The sequence below is a fragment of the Pteropus medius genome, unplaced genomic scaffold, assembly GCF_902729225.1.
Source record: "Pteropus medius unplaced genomic scaffold, Ma_sr-lr_union100, whole genome shotgun sequence".
Lineage (NCBI taxonomy): Eukaryota > Metazoa > Chordata > Mammalia > Chiroptera > Pteropodidae > Pteropus > Pteropus medius.
Genome location: NW_024340694.1, coordinates 407,516 through 431,074, shown reverse-complemented (window position 1 = coordinate 431,074; position 23,559 = coordinate 407,516). Strand labels below are relative to the sequence as shown.

The window sequence follows — 23,559 nt, the reverse complement described above, 5'->3', positions numbered from 1 at the left end:
GAGAGATTAAAAATATAATAAACTAGATTGATTTTTAATACCTGAAATTAGGCTGTTTGTTAATTCCTGAAAGTGTCCAGAAAAGCAATGGGATCTGCCAAAGATATAATCCATAAGCAGAAAGTGGACATTCTACAGAGCTCAGTTAAAAAGTAGTAATGGGGTCTATAGCCACGCCACCCCTAACATGCCCGATCTTGTCTGATCTCGGAAGCTAAACAGGGTCGAGCCTGGTTAGTACTTGGATGGGAGACTACCTAGGAAGACCAGGTGCTGTAGGCCATAATAATAATAATAATAATAATAATAATAATAATAATATAATAAAATGAAAAGTAGTAATGGGAAAAATTAGAGAGAAAAAAATAGAAGAAAACTCAATCAACCTAACAAAGATTGTCAATCTAACAAAGATAGAGAAAGGGGAAAAAAGCCCTAGAAATTGGCAAATCAGAAAACACAATGAGTAACAGAAAAAAGTCTAAGTATAGTTGTATGATAGGCAATGTAAATGGGATAAACTCATTATTAAATAACAGATACTCTCAGATTGGAATTGCTAAATCCAGATATATATTGTTATCAGGAGATGAACCTCAAAAAAGTTGCAAAGAAAAAGAGAAAAAAAAATATACATGACAAATTGCTTTAAAATGAAAAAATACGGCAATATTAATATCAGACAAAAGAGACTTTAAGGGAAAAACTATCAGATATAGTGTCAGGACTGAGACTGATATCAGGAGACCTGAAATGTTAACATTGTTCTATGAATAGGATGGGATCTTAAGGAGGCTAGTATGATACATGGAGTTCTGTCCTAAGTGCACTGACAGTGGGTCCGGAGGTTCCATAGACCTATCTTTGTGGTTATTTCCTCAGTTCCTGAGTAATAATTGGGTGGGAAAATTCAACATCTGGCAGAAACCCTATATTAGATTCCCTTCCAATATAAAAGCAATACAGCAATTGATAGTCCTCTTTTAATGCTGGAGTCCATAATAAATTAGACTTGGAAATACTGTCCTTATCCATTCATCAAGAGATTCAAAAGCATAGTTTTGAGTAGGGCCCTGAGCAGTAAGAGGAAGTCTTAATTTTCTCCCATTCACCCCATTGATAAGGAACACCCTAGGGTTATGGCTATAGCCAAAAATACAACAAGCAACATTGGATAAATTAGATTAACAATAGGTTATTATTCACAAATACTCACAGCACAGGAGAGGAGGACACCACATGTCATGCAGGATCACTTAGGAGTTGCAGTCTGGAGTAGAGTGAATAAGAAGGGGCTGTGAAAGGCAGGCTTGTAATATCAAGAGAGTGAGGTACCCTCTGGTTCCTATGAGAGGATAAAATTAGTTTGTTTGAATAATGCCATAAACTGATAAGGAACTGAAACTCACTACTCAAGGGTAAGTAGAAGCTGTGCCTGGCATGATTGGTAGAAAGTGTGGTCTGACTGTGAGACTTTATTCATGGGAGCAGAATAGAAGAAAAAAAAATTGCAATTAGGCCATTGAGGCCTTGTGATTTCAGATGTCAAGGTGGCATATAATATTGAGCCTTAATTTTAGACCTTACCTGACAGAGAGCTCTGGAAAAGATCCAGGTAAAAGCTGCCTTGTTGCTCAGGCCATATGACCTAGCAGATTTGATGGTGTTAGAGGTATCTATAATGGATGGGGATGCTGTGTAGATCCTCTAGCCCCAATTAGAGAGTTGTAAAACAGTTGCTAGGGGTTATGGAACAAGACCATGCCTTCTGCAGAAGAGGATTATTTGATGTTTGAAAAGTAGACTTGAAAATGCTACTAACTAGAACTTAGTAAAGACTAGCATATGACTAAAGATCATCGAGTGATTATGCCACTAAAGCTGACCATCATGAGTTGGTCATTATCAGATTCCCCAAGTCAATAACAATCCATCATACAATAGACTAGTTCTAAAGTCCCAAGTTAGTTGTGCAAGCAAAACCTCATGTCACTTACCTTTGTTGCACTGATACCTTTCTCTCATATGGGGTTCCTTATGACCAGCTATAAAAATTAAAGGGAAGCTATTCCAGAGCCTAGTTCACAATTGGTAGGTTCAATATGTTGTTATGGACCAAAAATAGCCTACTACTGCATCTACCAGCCATATATATGGGCATCCCTAAAGGACATAAGTAAGTGCAAATAGTCTCAGTTGGCAAGATTCTGAATAGTGTACCTATCATTAACTTGATACATATAATGAATTGATTGCAAAAATGGCTGCATTCTTTACCTTGTTCTTTCTGACTTTTTGTTTCTTTCTTTTAAGAGTTAGAGTCTATTTCTTCATCCTTTAAAAATGGATCTAATCTTGTGATCTGTTTAGTCCATTGGATGCAACATAACTATCAATTCTAGACCATTACTCAAAAGGATTTCTATGCATTCTCTCTCTCTCTCTCTCTCTCTCTCTCTCTCTCTCTTGAGAGAGAGAGAGAGAGATGTATCAACATGTAAACAAGTCCAGGGTAGTTCGCTAAATAATGAGATTCATGTGGCCCCAAATGCCCTATCCAATAGGTAACAAATTACCAGACATGTGAGAAAGGCCCTCTTAGACCAACCATCTCCCAGCTTACCTTACCCACGAGTTGACTGCTGATGCATGAATGAGCCCACCTGAGATAAACCAAACTTGGTCTAGAAAAACAGAACTATCTAGCTGACAAAAATTTCATGAACAAAAATATATGTTTATTATTTTAAGCAACTGTGCTTTGGGATAATTTATTATGTAGCAATAAGTAACTGATACAGTATGGAGGAGAAGTGTGCAGGGGTATGGACATCCATAGACTTCAGGCAGTGATAAATAACTTGGCTGGAGGTCAGAAACCTAGAAATAGCAAGATTAAAATGTTGGAGACAAGGAAGTCTAGGGTAGAAGCATGCAGATGACCTACAGAAATGAACAAAACATGAAGAAGTTTGTGACACACATTAATGTTGAGGACAGCCCAAGTGAGCAGGATAATTCATCTTACAGATATCAGCCAGCATCTCTCTTAGGTTATCTCAGTGCTTTTGTATCGGGGCCATGAATAAAGTAACTATGATGGCAGGAGTTGAGATCTAAGGAAGGGCTTCCTTTCACCAAAGCTAATAGCCACTTCTACTGCTGAATGCCCAATCTGACAGCAGCAAAGGCTGATGATGAGCTACTGATACAGTACCATTCTTCAAAGAGAACAGCCAGTCACTTCGTTGCTGATTAATTACATAAGTCTTCTTCCATCTGGGATCCACTAGTTCTACCATATATTGCATCATCTGGAATCAGCCAGCCTAATTAAATAGCCTACTTAGAGGCTCAATGAAGGTTTTATTTGGGAACTACATCATACAGGGTTGAAGCATGATCCTCTATCATAAAGTATATTCATTTAACCAGTAGCTGATATGTAGTTCTGTATCAATATTTAGAATAAATTGATCCAAGAAGTAATGGGATTGGCTCCAATCTCTAGCATTTGTGGGCTGTTTTTCCATTCTTAGGTTCTGCCAGAGTTGAAGCCCTGGTTTCAATGTAGAAGCATGTTTCTAACAAAAGAGAATGTAGAGTATTATTAAACATTAAGTTAAGACCACCACCTGGTCATTTAGGAGTCCTCATAAAAGTGGACCAGCAGGCAAAGAAAAGAGTTATAGTAGTGGGGGAAATTGACCTTATTGTTATCAGGAGCTAAGGTTACTCTTATATGATTGAGGTTGAGAAAAAAATTCTAGAATCAAGGGAACTTACTAGGGTATTTCTTTGTGCTTCCATGCCCCATGATAACTATCAATAGACAATTAGTTACACCAGCCTGGCAAGAGCAAGTCAACTAAGGAGTCAGACCTCTTAAGGATAAATTTTTGGATCATCTTACCAGACAAGCAACATATACCAACTAATATACTGGCTGAGAGTGAGGGAAAATAGATAGGTAGAGTAGTGAGACAATAAATATCAATATGGACTTGGGACCAGCTGCAACAACAGAGACAGTAGTAACAACTTACATTAATCTCCTTCATGTATTATCTTTTGTAGAGATTACAGTTGGCCACTGCATAAAAAACTTAATGGAGAGAATAAGAGACAGTGAGGGGTGCAAAGGGTAGACTCTATAGGACACATCTTGAACACTTCTTTACAGTGTTGCACCCTCAGGTCTAATTCCAGCCATACAATGACAAAAAGTGTTGTGCAAGTTTTGATCCTACTTCATTATGATAGTACCTCATCTCAGGCTGGCCCTATATATCACTCATTTCCTCCTCCAGGGCTTCTCTGACACCACAACATCACTCCACATTCATACATGCTCAATCTGAAAATTACTAGGATTTAACACTCAATAGCAAAATTCTCAACTAAATGGGACCAGGAGTCTATGGGTAGACAATATCACAGAGGCAGGTCACTTTGAGGTACATTCTATATGTCTCCTGAGAATGGGAAATTTAGATTGAATATCAATTATCCATAGCAGTAGCCAACTTGATTCTGCATAATTGGATTTTTCTCCTTCCATGTTTTACTCTCTTTGGTTTTTCATTCCCACTGTCTATCTATTCCAAATAAACTATCTTCATTCAAAGCTTTTGAATCAGGCTAAGCTGTACCCTAGACAAGACAGCTTCCAAACTTGGCAAAGTCATGCCAAAGCTTGACACAAATTCAACAGGTCTCCAAGGTACCATGCAGATTCAGACAATGAACATGCCAGAAGCATCCATGGTGCAGCAAAGACAAGATTTTCACGAACGATATACAACTTCCAGATTTTTGTGAGAGTCTAAAATGGAGAAAAAGTCCTCAGACATACACATACACAACACACACATACACACAAACACACACACATATACACACAAGTGTACATTCATGCACACAACACACACTGTCTGAGATTGAAATATCAGCTGGTTAAGATGAGGCCTCGAGGTCAACTTTAATTTTTAAAGTAAGTGTTGTAATATTTATTGCATGGCCAAGACTGTGTTTACAAATTCATACTACCATACACCTCTCCTAGCTCAATGCAGGGTCTAGGCCCTCTTTATATAAGCTGTTTCTGCAAGCATTCTTGAATGTTTACAAACATTCTTCTGTACACACACACACACATGCGTGTGCACATGTCCCAACTTTTCACATGGACCATAAAGTCTAAATGCACTCAAATATTTCCAAAAAAATAAAATCAAGACTGAAACGGAAATATTTATAGCCAGATAACCATATTATAAAAGTAGATATAATTCATTTCTTAAAACATAATAGAATGTTTACAAACCCTGACTTCCAACTCAACCTGTCCAAAATTGGATGCATTGCCTCACACTTTCTCATTCTATGCCTGTTTTTTTCCCCATATTCAGCTAACAATACCTGCATGTCATTCATGCTAGAAACATGGATGTTAATTTTGACACTTCTCCCTTACATTATACATCTAATATATCACCAAATTCTATTAATTTTATTTCCTATATTTTTGTCATATCTATTGCCTCTTCTATATTTTTACTTTATCAGTTGATGGCATCAACATCTTTCCCTGGGACCAATATAATAGCCTCCTAACAGCTCTTCCTATATCTGGTCTCATCATTGTCCAAACCATTTACTCTATTGCTTGCCATAATTATCTTTCTAAAATATCAAATTGATGTCAATCCCTGCTTAAAACACTTCATTGGTTCTCAATAATAAAGAAAATAAAACTCAAATATGAAAAAATATTGGTTGTTGCTTCACTAGTATCCACTATTCCACTCTCAATTCCTAGCATTTCCTTCCTCTAATTTCACGCTTTTAATACCAAAATATTTGTGGTTGCTTTCATACAATATGCTATTCCCTACCTCTGTGCTATGGTCCTGTTGTTATATTTCTTTCCAGAATGCCATTTCTATATTTCTCCTCCTGCATAATTTTAACTCGTCTTTCAAGATGCAGTTCAGGTGTCATTTTTTCCAGGAAATTAAATTATGTTAAGTATCCCCTTATGTCCCATATCACACCATGCATGTGTCTATAACTATATTTTACATGCTATACTGAAATTATCTGTATTCTTTACTGTCCCCCACACTATACTGTGAGCACCTTCAGGACAATAATTTATTAATTTATAGATCTCTAGCTTCTAGTGCAGTGTTTGGAACGTAGCAGTTTTTCTAAATATCTATTGAACTAAATAGTTAGGTAACATACCTCTCCAGACTTACGTTCTATATTCACTTTTAATGCATACTGTATTCCAGTCTTGATAAGCTACTTGTAGTTTACTAGATTTGGAATATAGAGTATCACAAGCTACTGTAGCAAAAAACCACAAGCAGAAATCTACCATGAGACAATTACCAGAGTAGGAAAATCTAAAATATAATTGATAAATTGTTGGAGAATATATGTGGTTAAGTCTAAGAGTTAAAAACTCAGGAAGGTCACAATTATAGATGGTTTCCAATTGTTTTGTGAGTTTTAGCTCCAGGATCTCTATCGTGTTCTCACAGTGAAGATAGGAGGAGAGAAAAATCACCTTGTGCTGCCTGCAGGGTGAGTGAAAAGTAACCATTTTGAAAAACACCAGAGTACTCTGTTCTTAACAAAGCCTGTCCTTAAGGGAAACCGTTTTACCAGAACTTAAGCTATAAGGAGGATATCTGGCTGCCGGAGCCAGCCGGAAAGATCCGAACGGAACATGAGTAGAGGGTGAGGATGAGAGAAAAGACAGAGATAAGTAAAGATCGGGAGGGAGAACAGTAAATACTGCTTCCCCGATTTTATTTCTCAGGCTATATTTATACAGAAACTGTAGCAAAGAATTTGCAGTGATTGCTACATGAACAATTGCAAGCATACAGAGAATTCAAGATAAAACATCCTTGTTCCTGTCTTCTCGAACGGGTCAAGGAACGTTCAACATCCTCCTTAGGCCACATACTTCCTGTTCCAGCTGCCTCCCAGACAACCTCCTTAAGTACACTTGGTTTTTAACCCCTGACATTCTGCAGCGGTTCTGGCTGCGGCTCCCCATAACTGGCCTAGGAGAACTTCAGTCCTTTTTTAGCCTTCCACAAGCAGGAAGAGAAATACTCATCTGCTGCCCATGCTATCATCCTGCCCCACCTAAGAGGAGGAAGAAACTGAGAAGTACTTGCAAGGTGCACAACACAGAGACACACATGCACTAAAAGACTGAGACCTAATTATACAATAATAGACTGCTTTCTTTTCTCCATATCTTATCACTATACCACCAAAGGCCTATTGACCACCACATCTTTTATCTAGTGTATCATGTCTGGTTTTCAAAAAAATTAAAAGACATGTTAAAAGGCAAAACAAAACAAAATAAAACAAAGAAAACAAAACAAAACAAACAACAACGACAAAACAGAAAAGACAAAGCAAGCATCAGAACCAGACTCAGATGTTGCAGGGATGTTGGAATTATCAGACTAATTGAAAACAACTACAATTAATATGATAAAGTCTAAAAGAAAAAGGAGACAACATGTAAGAACAGATGGTTAGTGTAAAGAGAGAAATCAAAATTCTAAGAAACAATGAAAAAGAAATGTTAGAGATCAAAACCACTAACAAAATGAAAAATGCCTTTGATGGCCTAATTAATATAAAGGGCATGAAGATATGACATAAGAAGTAATGAAGGAGAGAATTAATGCTACACATTAATTCAACAGATCCATGAAGCTCAGAGAACACTGAGGATACATGGCAAAAAACCTACACCTAGGAATAGAATATCCGAATTGCAGAAAATTAAGTATAAAAATTTTAAAAGAAGCCAGAGGAATAAAATATCTTACATATAGAGGAGCAAAGAAAATAAATATATTTGACTTCTCAGAAACCACTTGTGTAAAGTTTATAGAGAGCAGAGTGAAACACCTTACGAAAAAAAAAAGCAACTAGAGTTCTATACCTGCAACATTATCCTTGAAAGGTGAAGGAGAAATAAATGCTTTCTCAGACAAACAAAAATTGAGAGAATCTTGTGCCAGTAAACCTTTGCATAAAATGCTAAAAGACATTCTTCAGAGAAAATGAAAATTATATGTCAGAAACTCAGATCTATATAAAGAAAAAAAGCATTGGAGAAGAAATAAAATAAAATCTTTTATATTTTTATTCTTAATTGGTCTAATAGATAACAGTTTATTCAAATAATAATAGCAAATGTATTTAATTATGTATACTTATGTATATTTATATACTTAAGTATCTTTATGTATAAGTAAAATGAATAATAGCAATTATACAAAAAATGGAAGGGAGGCAGGAATATTTTTAAATAAGAAAAGGAAGCATAATTAATAGGAAAGTAAATGAAAGTTTATAAAATTTTTAATTAAAACAATAAAAGGTAGAAAAAGAGTGAATATTGGAAGGCAAAAATGATAACAAAGAACAAGAGCAACAAATGAAAAACAATATTAAATATGGTAAATATTAATACAACTATATCAATAATCATGTTAAATGTTAATGGTCTAAATATACCATTTAAATGATAAAAATTTTAAAAGTCGACCAAAAAAAGGCCGAAATATATATATCTAACAACAGGGCATAAAAATGTGGAAGAAAACTTGATTGAGCTGGAAGGAGAAAGAGAAAACCCAGTATTATAGTTGGAGACTTCAACACCTGTCTATCAGAAATGGACTGATCCAGAAAGCTGAAAATCAGTAAGGACAAATGAATTTCACAGCACCATCAATCAACTAAATATACTTGATATCTATAGAGTACTTCACCCAACAAAATGAAAATAAACATTTAACTCAAGCTCATATGGAACATTCACCAGATAGACCACATTCAGGACAATAAAATATGCCTTAAGTAATTTAAAACAACAGAAATGATGCAATATCTGTTTTCAATTACAATGAAATTAAACTAGAAATCAATAACAGAAAGACAGGTAGAAAATCCCAAAACATTTAGAGTTTTAATAACACACTTTTACATAATACATGAGTCAAAGTAGAAATCTCAATAGAAATTTAAAAAATGAAGCAAATATGAAAATACAACTTACCAAAATTTGTGGGATGCAGTGAAAACAGTTCTTAGAGGAACATTTATAGCATCAAATGCATATATGAGAAAAGTCAAGGAGTGACATCAGAAGCGTGGTGGTGTGAGAGGCCCCCTTGATCTGTTCCCTTGAAGTTACAACAAATTAAACATCTGCAATCCGACAGAAAATTCCCAGCCTAACATACAAACACATCTGAGAGACCTGTGCCTCAAAGAGCATCTGAAGGTGGGTGAATCTGGCAAGCAGAGAGGACAAAAGAGAGAGGAGCAGAGACTGGTGCCAGGACACAGCCCTGACCTCCCTGTGAGTACTCGGAGAGAGGGGAGGAATCAGGTTACAGCATGCACTCTCTGTAGCCCAGAGCATTCTGCCTGAGCAATCAGTAAATACTACAGCAGTAGAACACAGCGATCAGGGCAGAGACCAAGGCAGAGACAGAGTACAGAGGGGTGACAGCTGTATTCTAACAACCACCGTTGCCAGGCAGAAAGTTGGCAGTGGTGGTTGTTAGAACACATGGAGCCTGGCCGCCTCCCGCCACCATTTCAAAGTTAGCAGCAGGCTCCACGGGAAACTGCAGCAGTGAGTGCTGAGCTGCAAAGTGAAGAGTGAGAAGTCTGCAACTGCTGAACTGAGTAGATGAACACTGCGGCTGGTCCTAGTGATAAGGGTGGAGATACAGAGGCCAAGCAGCTGACGTCTGGTAGTCAGCATTACTAGAAGGAAAACAGATAAAGGCACACTGGCAGACTCTCCCACCCCACCCCATCCCCACCATCCAGGCTGATCTGGGCAAAGACACTGAGGCACCACACTGAGGCAGCACAGTACTGCATCTGGTGGCTGGGGCAGCACTGGAACTTGCAAGGCTCTTTGGGGATTTGGAACGTCACTGCCCATTACATTCTCCCATGGGGGTTGGAACTCTGACACTGAGGCAACTTGGTCACAGAGAAAACACAAACCTCGCCAGGGAATAAAAAAACCATTATCATGTATGTATGTATTTATTTATTTATTTATTTATTTATTTATTTATTTATTGAATTTTTTTGCCACTTGGCAGAACTCCAAGAGTCCTGGGCAATGCAGAAGTATATGCCACTTACTGTAAAACAAAAGTGAAACCTCTTCTTATCAACCTACTAAAGAGAGATCGCTTTTTAAAATAATTATTTTATTATTATTGTTTATTATGGTGACATTGGTTAACGAAATCCAGTTGCTTTCAATTGTACAATTCAACAGTAAGGCATATATATATTGCATTGTGTGTTCACCATCCATAGTTACATTTCTTTCTGTCACCACATATGTGCCCATTTTTATCCCATTTAACTCCCCTCTCTCCCCCGACCTCTGGTAGCCACTAGTTTATTGTCCATATCCACGAGTCTCTGTTTGTCCTGTTCAATTTTTGCTTAGGTTTATAGCCCACATATAGGTGATATCATGTGGATTTCAACTTTTTCTGTCTGGCCTATTTCTCTTACCATGATTATCTCAAGGTCCATACATTCATATTGTCATAAATGGCAGCATTTTATCTCTTCTTATGGCTGTGTACTATTCCATTGTATATATTTACCAATGCTTTTTTATCTAATCATCTGTTGTAGGACACATCTGTTGCTTCTATGTTCTGGCCACCGTGAATAACGCTGCTATGAACATCGCTGTGCAAATATATTTTCAGATATGAGTTTTTGGGGTAAATACCCAAATACCCAAGTATTTGGGGTAAATACCCAATAGAAAGATTGCTGAATCATATGGTAGATCAATTCTTAGTTTTTTGAGGAACCTCCACACTGTTTTCCATAGTGGGTGTACGAATTTTCAGTCCCACCAGCAGTGTATGAAAGTTCTTTTTCTCTGTATCCCCTCCAACACTTGTTATTACTCGTTCCGTTGATTATAGCTATTCCAACAGGTGTGAGATGGTATCTCATTGTGGTTTTGATTTGCATTTCCTTAATAGCTAATGATGAGCATCTTTTCAAATGTTTTTTGGCCATTTGTATGTCTTCTTGGGAAAAATGTCTGTTCAGCTCATCTGCCTGGTTTTTGATTGGATTGGTTTTTGTTGTTGTTGTCATTGAGTTGTATGAGTTCCTTGTACATTTTGGATATTAGATCCTTATCCAAGACATCGCTTGCAAATATATTTTCCCATTCGGATGGTTGTCTCTTTACCTTGTTGATGGTTTCTTTTGCTGTGCAGAAGCTTTTTAGTTTGATGTAGTCTCATTCCTTTATTTTTGCTTCTAAATCCCTTGCCAAAGTCATAAAATCCTCTTTAAGTCCAAGGTCCTTGAGTTATTCCTATGTTTTCTTCTAAGCATTTTATTGTTTCAGGTCATATATTCAGGTCCTTAATCCATTTTGAGTTAATTTTGGTGTGTGTCGTGATAGACAACAATCTAGTTTCATTCTTTTGCAGGTTGCTTTCCAATTTTCCCAGCACCTCTTATTGAAAAGGCTTTCCTTTCTCCATGTTATGTTTTTGGCTCTCTTGTCGAAAATTATTTGCCTATATATATATGGATTTATTTCTGAACTCTCGATTCTGTTCCACTGGTCTGTGTGAGTGTTTTACTGCCAGTACCATGCCGTTTTGATTATTGTTGCTTTGTAGTATAATTTGAAGTCAGGCAGAATGATGCCTCCGGTCTCATTCTTTTTTCTCAGGATGGCTTTGGCGATCTTTTGTGCTTCCATACAAATCTGATGATTTTTTGTTCTATCTCTTTAAAAAATGCCAATGGGATTTTGATGGGGATTGCATTAAATCTGTGTAATACTTTGGGTGATAAGGTCATTTTAGCTATGTTGATTCCTCCAATCCAGAACACAGAATATCTTTTCCATTTCTTTGTATCTTTTTCAATTTCTTTTAATAGAGTCTTATAGTTTTCATTATATAGGTCCTTCACATGTTTTGTTAAATTTATTCCTAGGTATTTTATTCCTTTTGTAGCAATTGCAAAAGAAATTATTTTTTCCACTTCATTGACTAGCAATTTATCACTAGTATTTAAGAACACTGTGGACTTTTGCTGAGCAGAAGCTTTTCAATTCGATGTAGTCCCATTCATTTATTTCTTCTTTTATTTCCATACCTTTGAGGTCAAATTCATAAGATCATTTTTAAGTCCAAGGTCCTTGAGTTTAGTTCCTATGTTTTTGTAGATGCATTTTATTGTTTCAGGTCTTATATTCAGGTATTTAATCCATTTTGAGTTAACTTTGGTGTGTGGTGATAGACAACAGTCTAGTTTCATTCTTTTGCAGGTGGCTTTCTACTTTTCCCAGCACCATATAGAAGAAGCTTTCCTTTCTCCTTGGAATATTGATTGTGTATTCAGAAACTTTACAGTATTCGTTTATTGCTTCTAGTAGTGTCCTTATGGATTCTTTATGTTTTCTATATAAAGAAACATGTGATCCACAAATAGTGTTTGACTTCTTCATTTCTTATTTGAATGCCTTTTATATCATTCTCTTGCCTGATTGATCTGCTAGGACCTCCAATGTTATATTGAATAACAGTGGTGATAGTGGACAGCCTTGTCTCGTTCCTGATCTTAGAGGAAAGGCTTTTAGTTGTTCACCTTTAACTATAATGTTGGCTGAGGGTTTTTCATGTATGGCCTTTATTATGTTAAGGTACTTTCCTCGTATGCCAATTTTGTTAAGTGTTTTGATCATGAATGGATACTGTATTTTATCAAAGGCTTTTCCTGCATCTATTGGTATAATCATATGATTCTATTTTTTTTTTTAATTTATGTGGTGTATCACATTAATTGATTTGTGTATGTTGAACCATCCTTGTGCCCCTAGGATAAAGCCCACTTTATCATGGCATACAACCTTTTTAATGTGTTCCTATACTTGGTTCACTAGAATTTTATTTAGGATTTTTGCATCTGTGTTCATGAGAGATATTGGTCTGTAGTTTTCTTTTTTTATGTGTTATCGTTACCAGGTTTTAGTATCAGGGTAATATTGGCCTCAGAAAATGAGTTGAGAAGTATTGCCTCCTCTTTGAGTTTTTGGAAGAGTTTGAGGAGAATAGGGGTTAAATCTTCATTAAATGTTTGCTAGAATTCACTGGTGAGGCCATCTGGTCCTTGACTTTTACTTTTTGGTAGGTTTTTGATGATTGTTTCAATTTCCATACTGCTGGTCAGTTTATTTAGATTTTTCGGTTCTTATTGATTCAGTCTAGGAAGGTTGTATCTTTCTAAGTACTTGTCCATTTCTTCCAGGTCATTAAATTTGTGTTATATATTTTTTCATAGTATTCTTGTATGATTCTTTCTAATTCTGTGGAGTCTGTCATAATTTCTCCGCTTTCATCTCTGATTTTGTTTATTTCTTTCCTTTCTCTTTTTACTTTTATGAGTCTAACCAGGAGCTTGTTAGTTTTATTAAAAGTCTCAAAGAACCAGATCTCTGCTGCATTTTTTTTCTATTTATTTTTTGTTTTCAATTTCATTTAATTTTGCTCTAATTTTGATTATTTCTTTTCTTCTGATGATTTTAGGCTTCCATCTGTTCTTTTTTTCTAGTTTTTAAGATGAAGCTTTGGGTTATTTTTGTGGTCTCATTCTTCTTTTTTTGTTTTAGGCTTCCAATGATTTGACCTTTCCTTTTATTACCGTGTTTGCCATTTCTCAAAAGTTTTGATACATTGTACTATTATTGTCACTTTTTTCTGCGTCTCTCTTGACCTCTCTTTTTATTTCTTCTTTGACCCAGTCATTCTTTAGTAACGTGTTGTTTAATTTCCATGTATTTGTGATTCTTCTCACTTTCTTTTTACAGCTAATTTCCAGCTTCAAAGCATTATGATCAGAGAATATGGTTGATATGATTTCAATCCTCCTCTATTTTGAGGCTATCTCTGTGCCCCAGTATGTGGTCGATCCTTGAGAACATTTCTGTGCAGTAGAGAAGTATGTATAAGCAGCTGTTTCAGGATGAAAGGTTCTGTAAATGTCGATTATGTCCAGTTGGTCTAATGTGTCATTTAAGGTTGGTATTTCTTCATTGACTTTCTGTTTGGATGATCTGTTCATATCTGACAATGGAGTATTTAGGTCCCCTACTACGATAGTGTTTTGGTCTGTTTCTCCCTTTAGTTGTGTTAGTAATTCTTTAACATATTTTGGGGCACCCTGATTTGGAGCATAGATATTAATAACTATTTGTCTTCTTGGTGTATTATTCCCTTTATAATTATGAAGTGTCCCTCAGCATCTTTCTGTACCTTTTTTATTTTGAAGTCTATTTCATCTGATATTAGTTTCACTACTCCTGCTTTCTCTGAATGTCGTTTGCTTGGAATATTATTTCCCACCCTTTACTTTGAGTCTACATTTGTCTTTGGAGCTGAGATGTGGCTCCTGGAGGCAGCGTATTGTTGTTTTTTTTTTTTTTTTTTTGATCCAATATGCAACTCTGTGCCTTTTTATTGGTGAATTCAGTCCATTTATGTTTAGAGTAATTATTGAAATATGAAGTCTTCTTATAGACATTTTATCTTTTGCTTTCTGATAGCTCGGTGTTTTCATTGCTTCCTTGTCTTTGTGTTTCTCTTTTCTTTATATTGGTTGGCTTCTGTGTGTTTTGTCTCTGGTTCTTTTTGTTTTCTATTATATACTTCAACTCTGAATCTTTGGCATGCAGTTACTATTATGAATATGTAAAGGATTGTTATATATATATATATATATATATACATATATATATATACATATATACATATATGTATATACATATATATATATACTATTATGAATATGTAAAGGATTGTTATATATATACATATATATATATATATATATATATATATATATATATATATATATATATATACACATACAGTCATCTTTTTTCCTCTGCTCGCGCCTTATCTTCATTTGCCTCTGCGAATTTGGATCTTGGAATCCCTCCTTTTTCAGTCATTGTTTTCTCAATTTTTTTTTCCTATTTATGTTGAATGTTCATTACTATCTTGCTATAGCAATTCTCTTCTTATTATTTAAGGTTATAATGTCCTGTTCTTAGTAAGTGTTGCACTTCACTGCTTTTCCTTGCCTGATAGTCACCTTACACCTAATTACGTATTTTTTTTTTATCATTTTGTTTTAGTTGAGCTGATTTCTTTCAGTATTTCCTGTAGTGCAGGCCTTGGAGTGGAGAATTCCTTCAATTTTTGTATGCGTAGAAAGGTTTTAATTTCTCCTTCATATCTAAAGGAGAGCTTACCTGGCTTTATCATTCTAGTCTGATAATTCCTTTCACTCAATACTTTGAATATTTGATTCTACCTCTTTCTGGCCTGAAAAGTCTGTGCCAAGAAGTCTGAAAATAATCTAATAGGTTTTCCTTTGTAAGTTACCATTTTCTCTTCCCTGGCTTCCCTGAGAATTCTGTCTTTGTCATTGATTTTTTGAAAATTTTAATACAACGTGCCTTGGTGAGGGTCTTTTTTGGTTGAGATAATTGGGTGTTCTGTTGACTTCTTGAATTACAAGCTCCAGATCATTCCTTAGATTTGTGAAATTTTCATCCACTATTTGTCTGAAAATGCTTTCTAGTGCCTGCTCCTTTTCCTTGCTTTTGATAATGTCCATTATTCTTATTTTTACTCTCCTGATGGTATCAGCTAGTTTTTGTATTTCTTTTTCATTATTTTTCATTCTTCAGTTTCTCTCTTCTTCCTTCTGATTTATTTCTAGATCTCTGTCTTTGATATCACTCATCCTTTCCTCCATTTGATCAACTCTGTTTCCCCAGCTTGCTATTTCATTTTTCAACTCTTGCAGTGTGTTTTTATCACGAGAGATCTATTTTGATCTTTTTGAGGGTTCCATTCTCCTTTCTAAAGAACTCATTCTGCTCATCTAGTTGTTTTTTCAATCCCTGAAATTCTTGCTATGACTCGTTTCGGAACACACTGAGTTTTATCAGAGATACCATCCTGAATCCTCTGTCATTTAATTTGCATATATCTATGCCTGTAAGCTCATTTCGGAAGATTTTTTCTCTTTGTTTCTCAGATGCCTTGCCACTTTGGTTCATGGTGTTTAATGGACTATTTCTCCTCCTAAGCATTAATGGGGACGTATTCTGATTTTTTTCCAGAAAGATTTATTATATAAAGATCTCTCTTTAGCCTGCTTCAAGGAATGTGCTGCTTTTTTTTTTCTTTTATTCTTTTTTTCCCAGTAGGTGGTGTCTAAGCCTCTTGGATCCCTGCTTTATATAAAGCTTTAATAATGCCTTTTTATTTTCTTGTAGATATTTAATCATGCTTGCTACTCTCAGTTTCAATCCTTTTCAGTGTTAGCAACAGTTTCAGTAGCATTTGGTCAGATTTCCCTGGGACTCTGGTGTTTGGTCTCACAGGATATGGGGTGAGGGGCCCCCTGGGTTGGGGGTTGAGAGCTGAGGCTCAACCCCAGTTTTCCAACCGGAGTTGGTAAAAATCAACTGTCGTTTCTCTGCCTCCCACTTCTCTGCTCTCTGACATAATCATTGTGCCCTGCTGCCAATTGTTTGCAAATCACAGCACTCCCAGGCAGAGACATTCAGGAAACTCGCTGCACCTTCTTCTCTCCCCCTCCTCCTTTAAGAAGCCCCAGCGGCTGCTGGAGGCACTTTCTTTATTTCTCCCAATCCATCACCTGACACCCAGGGTTCTTACCTGTGGTAGCTCTTATGTGCAGATCCCACGCTCAGACGTGCTGGTGTGCAGTATGGGGTTTGTCTGTTTGTTTGATTTTTTTTGTTTTTTGGTTTTTGGTTTTTTGTGCGTGTTTTTTTTTTGAGTTTTAGATATTCGGCTTATTGTTGTTTCAAGGAGAGACATCTGCGGACGTCTCTCACTCCGCCATGTTTCTCCAAACCCTAATCTTTTTAACTTACTGTTGAATTTGGTGTGCTAGAATTTTGTTGAGAATTTTGGGTTCTATGTTCATCAAGAATATATGCCTGTGATTCTCTTCTTCTGTAGTGTCTTTGTGTCTTTTTGGTATCAGTGTAATGCTGATCTCATAGAATGAGTTTGGAAGTAGTTCTTCCTCTTCAAATTTTTGGAATAATTTTAGAAGGATATATACTAATTTTTCTTTAAATGTTTAGTAGAATTTACTGTGAAACCATCTGGTTCTGGGCTTTTGTTTTTTAGAAGTTTTTTGATTAATGCTTAAATTTTATTGTTGGCATTTGGTCTGTTTAGATTCTTTGTTTCTTCTTTGTTTAGTCTTGGAAAGTTGTATATTTTTAAAAATAAGTTCATTTCTTCTAGATTGTAAAAATCATTGGTATGTAATTGTTGATATTATTTTTAAAGATCTTTTGTATTCTTCTCTCTAATTATTGTATTCTCTTCTCTTTCATTTCAGATTTTTTTTGTGTGTTCTCTTTCTCTTTTCTTCTTGATAAATTTTGGTAGAGGCTTGTTAACTTTATTTATCCTTTCAAAGAACCAACTCTTAGTTTCATTAATTTTTATTTCTATTTTCTGTTTAATTTATTTCTTCCCTTATCTTTATTATTTCCTTTTCTACTTCCTATATTCTTTTTGTTGTTCTTCTTTTACTAGTTTTTTTTCTGTTTTTTTTTTTTATTTTTATTTTTATTTTTTTTATTTTTTGGGGGGGTATAAATTTAGATTATTTATTTGGAATTTTTCCTGCTTTTTGAGATAGGACTGTATGGCTATAAACTTTTCTCTTATAACTGTTTTTGCTGCATCTCATAAATTCATTCTCGTGGTTCACACCAAATTAAATTTCTTTTTAGTGCCCACAGGAGTCGGTTCTCACACACACACACACACATGCACATTGTTTGCTAACTGTTCTCTTTTGATTTATGCTTTTGGCTCTTTTTATTCTGCCATATTTTCTTTTCTCCCTCTTTTTTTTTTTTTTGCTCTTTTGCATATTTCCTTGAGGTGTATTCACAGGAATTTACCAAAAGGCTGAAGAATTTTATTGCCTTCTTTTGAATCATTTCCCCTACTTTTAAGGTATCTAATATCCTAAAGGCTTTCTTTGCTTAAATACCTCACATGCCTGACAGAGTTATTACAGTATCTGAGAGTACTATAATGGAGTCAGGAAGTACCTAAATAGACTCAGCTTTAATATTTGGTAGGGACCAAAGTGATCATGCTTCTCTTTTGGCTCTAAGTTGGTAAAAGCTAAGTCCCAGGCCCAATATCAGCAACCAAATCACAGTATATAACCTATCACCAGTATTTCTTCAGTCCATAGGATTGGGATTTGTTTTGAACCAAAGTATTTTTTTTTGAATTGTTGAGCATTTATTTTCTTTCTCAGACATTCATCTTTCTTAAGATTTCATCTCTTCGAGGTTTCCCGACACACTGCCTAGCTTGGGCTAATGTTTTTCTTTACTGAGAGAAGGAATTCTGCTTTTCATCTTCCATAATATTTATTATTTAGAAAAATACCTCATAGGAATATTGGGAACCCCTCTATAACCAGGATATATCCCTTCCCCACGGTGTTATTGCCTGTCACATGTCACATCTCATTGCTGGACCTGGTTCAATAGATTAGATCCTCTCTGATACACCACTATTAATTTTGCTCTTATGGGAGTGGACTTTACAACTAAATTAGTTTCCTCATTATTTTCTACACACAATTTCCACTTTCTCTAATAATGTTTTTTGGCATCTATATTGTATATCTTGTTTCAAACTTCCATAAGTCTGTTGATCAGGAGTGCTGAAAGTGAGCATCATTGTCTTGTTGTATATTAGGAACCATTAAATGTTTATTAAAGATGTACCTGGAGCAGAGTACAGGCACACACAGAAGAAAATGAGTGACTATATTATATAGATATAGCTATAGCTATAGATATAGATATAGACATAGATATAGATATAGATATAGATAGATAGATATAGATATACTATCCTTTACGTATTCATAAGGGTAACCACACATCAAAGATCCAGAACTGAAGTATATAACATAAAACAAGAAGAACCAAAGGCAAAACCCAAAAAAGCCAACAAAAATAAAGAGAAACATAAGGACAAGGAAGCAATGAAAACACTGAGCTATCAGAAAGCAAAAGATAAAATGTCTATAAGAAGACTTCATATTTCAATAATTACTCTAAACATAAATGGACTGAATTCACCAATAGAAAGGCACAGAGTTGCATATTGGATCAAAAAACAAAACCCAACAATATGCTGCCTCCAGGAGCCACATCTCAGCTCCAAAGACAAATGTAGACTCAAAGTAAAGGGTGGGAAATAATATTCCAAGCAAATGACATTCAGAGAAAGCAGGAGTAGTGAAACTAATATCAGATGAAATAGACTTCAAAATAAAAAAGGTACAGAAAGATACTGAGGGACACTTCATAATTATAAAGGGAATAATACACCAAGAAGACAAATAGTTATTAATATCTATGCTCCAAATCAGGGTGCCCCAAAATATGTTAAAGAATTACTAACACAACTAAAGGGAGAAACAGACCAAAACACTATCTTAGTAGGGGACCTAAATACCCCATTGTCAGATATGAACAGATCATCCAAACAGAAAGTCAATGAAGAAATACCAACCTTAAATGACACATTAGACCAACTGGACATAATCGACATTTACAGAACCTTTCATCCTGAAACAGCTGCTTATACATACTTCTCTAGTGCACATGAAATGTTCTCAAGGGTCGACCACATACTGGGACACAGAGATAATCTTAATAAATATAAGAGAATTTAAATTATACCAATCATAATCTCTGATCATAATGCTCTGAAAGTAGGGATCAAGTGCAAAAAGAAAACAAGAAGAATAACAAATACATGGATATTAAAAAATGTGCTACTGAAGAATAACTGGGTCAGAGAAAAAAATTAAAAGAGAGATCAAGAGATACATAGAAACAAATGGTAATGATAGTACAATGTAACAAAACTTTTGGGACAAGGGAAGAGCTGTCATAAAAGGAAAGTTCACATCATTACAGGCGTAATCTTAAAAACAAGAACGAGTCCAAATAAACAATCTAACACTTCATCTTAAAAAAAAAAAACAAACTAAAAAAGGAAGAACAAATGAAGCCTAAGCAGAAGAAAAGAAAATCAAAATTAGAGCAGAAATAAATGTAACTGAAAACAATAACAAAATAATAAAACAATAGAAAAAATAAATGCAACAAAGAGCTTGTTCTTTGAAAATGTTAATAAAATTGACAAACTCCTGGCTAAACTCACTAAAGAAAAAAGAGGAAAAAACACAAATAAACAAAATCAGGGATGAAAGAGCAGAAATTACAACTGACATCGCAGATACAAAGGATCATACAAGAATACTATGAAAAAGTATATAACACCAAATTTAATAATCTAGAAGAAATGGACCAGGACTTAGAAAAATACAATCTTCCTAGACTGAACCAAGAAGAACTGGAAAATCTAAATAGACTGATCAGAAGTATGGAAATTGAAACAATCATCAAAAACCTACCAAAAAGTAAAAGTCCAGTACCAGATGGCTTCACCAGTGAATTCTACCAAACATTCAAAGAAGATTTAATACCTATTCTCCTCAAACTCTTCCTAAAAAATCGAAAAGGAAGCAATACTTCCCAACTCATTTAATGAGATCAATATTATTCTGATACTAAAACCTGGTAAAGATAATGCAAAAAAAAAAAAAAGATAGAAAAATACAGACCGATATCTCTCATTAACACAGATGCAGAAAAACTAAATAAGATACTAGCAATCCAAATAAAGCAACATATTACAAAGATTATACACCATGATCAAGTGGGCTTCATCTCAGAGGCACAGGAATGGTTCAACATATGCAAATCGATTAATATGATACACCTTATAAACAAATTAAAAAATAACTATCATATGATCATATTAATAGATGCAGAAAAAGCCTTAGAAAATATACAGCATCCATTTATGATCAAAACACTCAACAAAATCGGTATAGAAGGAAAGTACCTTAACATAATAAAGAACATATATGACACACCCTCAGCCAACATTATGCTTAATTGTGAAAAAATAAAAACCTTACCTCTAAGATCAGGAACAAGGACAGGCTGTCCACTATCACCACTGTTATTCAGTATAACATTGGAGGGCCTAGTGAGTGCAATCAGAAAAGAGAAAGATATAAAAGGCATCTAAATAGGAAACAAAGAAGTCAAACTGTCACTATTTGCAGATGACATGGTTCTCTATATAGAAAGTCCTAAAGACTCCACAAGAACACTACTGGAAACAATAAGCAAATACAGTAAAGTCTGTGAATACAAAATCAACGTTCAAAAATCCATAGTGTTCCTATACTCTAATAATAAAGTGTAAGAAAAAAATTGGAAAAAATAATTCCTTTTGTATTATATAAGACTCTAGTAAAAGAAATTAAAGAAGACACAAAGAAATGGAAAGATATTCCGTGTTCTTGGGTTGGAAGAATCAACATAGTTAAAATGACCATATTACCTAAAGCATTATACAGATTTAATGCTATCTCCATCAAAATCTCATCAGCATTTTTTAAAGAAATAGGACAAAAATTCATCAGATCTGTATGGAAGCACAAAAGATCTCAAATCGCCAAAGCAATCCTGAGAAAAAAGAACGAGACTGGAGGTATCAATCTGCCCAATTTCAAATTATACTACAAAGCAACAGTAATCAAAACAGCATGGTATTGGTCTCAAAACAGACATACTGACCAGTGGAACAGAATCGAAAATCTAGAAGTAAACCCATATTTATATGGGAAAATAATTTTTGACAAAAACACGAAAAAATATACAGTGGAGAATGGAAAGCCTCCTCAATAAATGGTGCTGGGAAAACTGGAAAGCCACCTGCCAAAGAATGAAACTAGACTGTTGTCTATCACCACACACCAAAATTAACTCAAAATGGATTAAGGACCTGAATATAAGACCTGAAACAATAAAAAGTGTAGTAGAAAACATAGAAACTAAACTCAAGGACCTTAGAGTTAAAGAGGATGGTATGAATTTGACCTCAAAGGCAAGGGAAGTAAAAACCAAAGTAAAATAAGGGACCTACATCAAACTAAAAAGCTTTTGCTCAGCAAAAGTAATCATCAGCAAGGTAAAGAGACAACCATCTCAATGAGAAAATATATTTGCAAGCAATGCCTTCGATAAGGGTCTAATATCCAAAATATACAAATAACTGATATGACTCACTAACAACAAAAATCAAACAATCCAATAAAAAAATGGACAATGGACTTGAACGGACACTTCTCCCTAGAGGACATACAAATGGTCTCCAAACATATGAAAAGATGCTCAACTTTGCTAGCTATTAGGGAAATGCAAATCAAAACCTCAATGAAATATCATCTCACACCGCTTAGAATAGCTATAATCAACAGGACAAGTATTAACAAATGTTGGAGAAAATACAGAGAAAAAAAACTCTCATACACTGCTGGTGAGACTGCAAATTGGTACAGCCACTATGGAAAACAGTTACGGAGGTTCCTCAGAAATCTAAAAATTGATCTACCATATGATCCAGCAATCCCTCTACTGGGTATTTACCCCCAAAGACTTGAAAACTCATATTCAAAAAGATATTTACACACAGATTTTCATAGCAGCATTATTCACAGTGGCCAGGACACGGAAGCAACTGAAGTGTCCTATGATAGATGATTGGCTAAAGAAGCTGTGGCACATATATACAATGGAATATTACTCAACCATAAGAATAGATGAAATACTGTCATTTGCCACAACATGGTTGGACCTCGAGATAATCATGCTAAGCAAAATAAGCCCGACTGTAAAAGTTGATAATCACGTGATATCACTTATATGTGGGATATAAACCTAAAAGCAACAAATGAACAGGACAAACAGAGACTCAGGGACATGGACAATAGACTAGTGGTTATCACAGGGTCGGTAGTAGGGGAGGAGGGGAGATGTAGTCGTGGTCAAGGGAGGCAAATATAGGATGGTAGGGGGAGGGTGAAGTGGGTAAAGGGGATCAAACATATGGTAGCTGAAGGAAACTGGACTTTGAGTGGTAATCACACAATAGAATATAGATGTCAAGTTATAATGTACACCTGAAAATTATATAATCGTATTAGCTGATGTTACCCCAATAAACTTAATAAAAAAATAAAATAAATAAAAAACGAATAGAACTATCATATGATCTAGCAATTCCTCTTTTGGGTATTTATCCGAAGAATGTCAAAGGTCAAACTAAAGTTTCTAATTAGAAAAGATATATGCACTTCTATGTTTATTGCAGCATTATTTACAATAGTCAAGATGTGGAAACAGCCTAAGTATTTATTGATGAATGAATGGTATCTTTGTGTGAAATATATATGTGTATA

General features: G+C 35.1%; 1 protein-coding gene and 1 pseudogene across 2 annotated transcripts in view; one reads left to right on the top strand and one right to left on the bottom strand.

Annotated features, from left to right (window-relative positions):
* LOC120603325 (sodium/hydrogen exchanger 2-like) overlaps positions 1–9,971 on the bottom strand; it is an 88,789-nt gene extending 78,818 nt beyond the window's left edge. For both annotated transcript variants that reach the window (XM_039863688.1, XM_039863694.1), the window contains exon 1: positions 9,110–9,971. The gene's annotated coding sequence lies outside the window, so the exon portion shown is untranslated. The remainder of the gene's footprint in view (positions 1–9,109) is intronic.
* Positions 164–282, top strand: LOC120603342 (uncharacterized; annotated as a pseudogene).
* Positions 9,972–23,559: the final 13,588 nt, after the last annotated feature.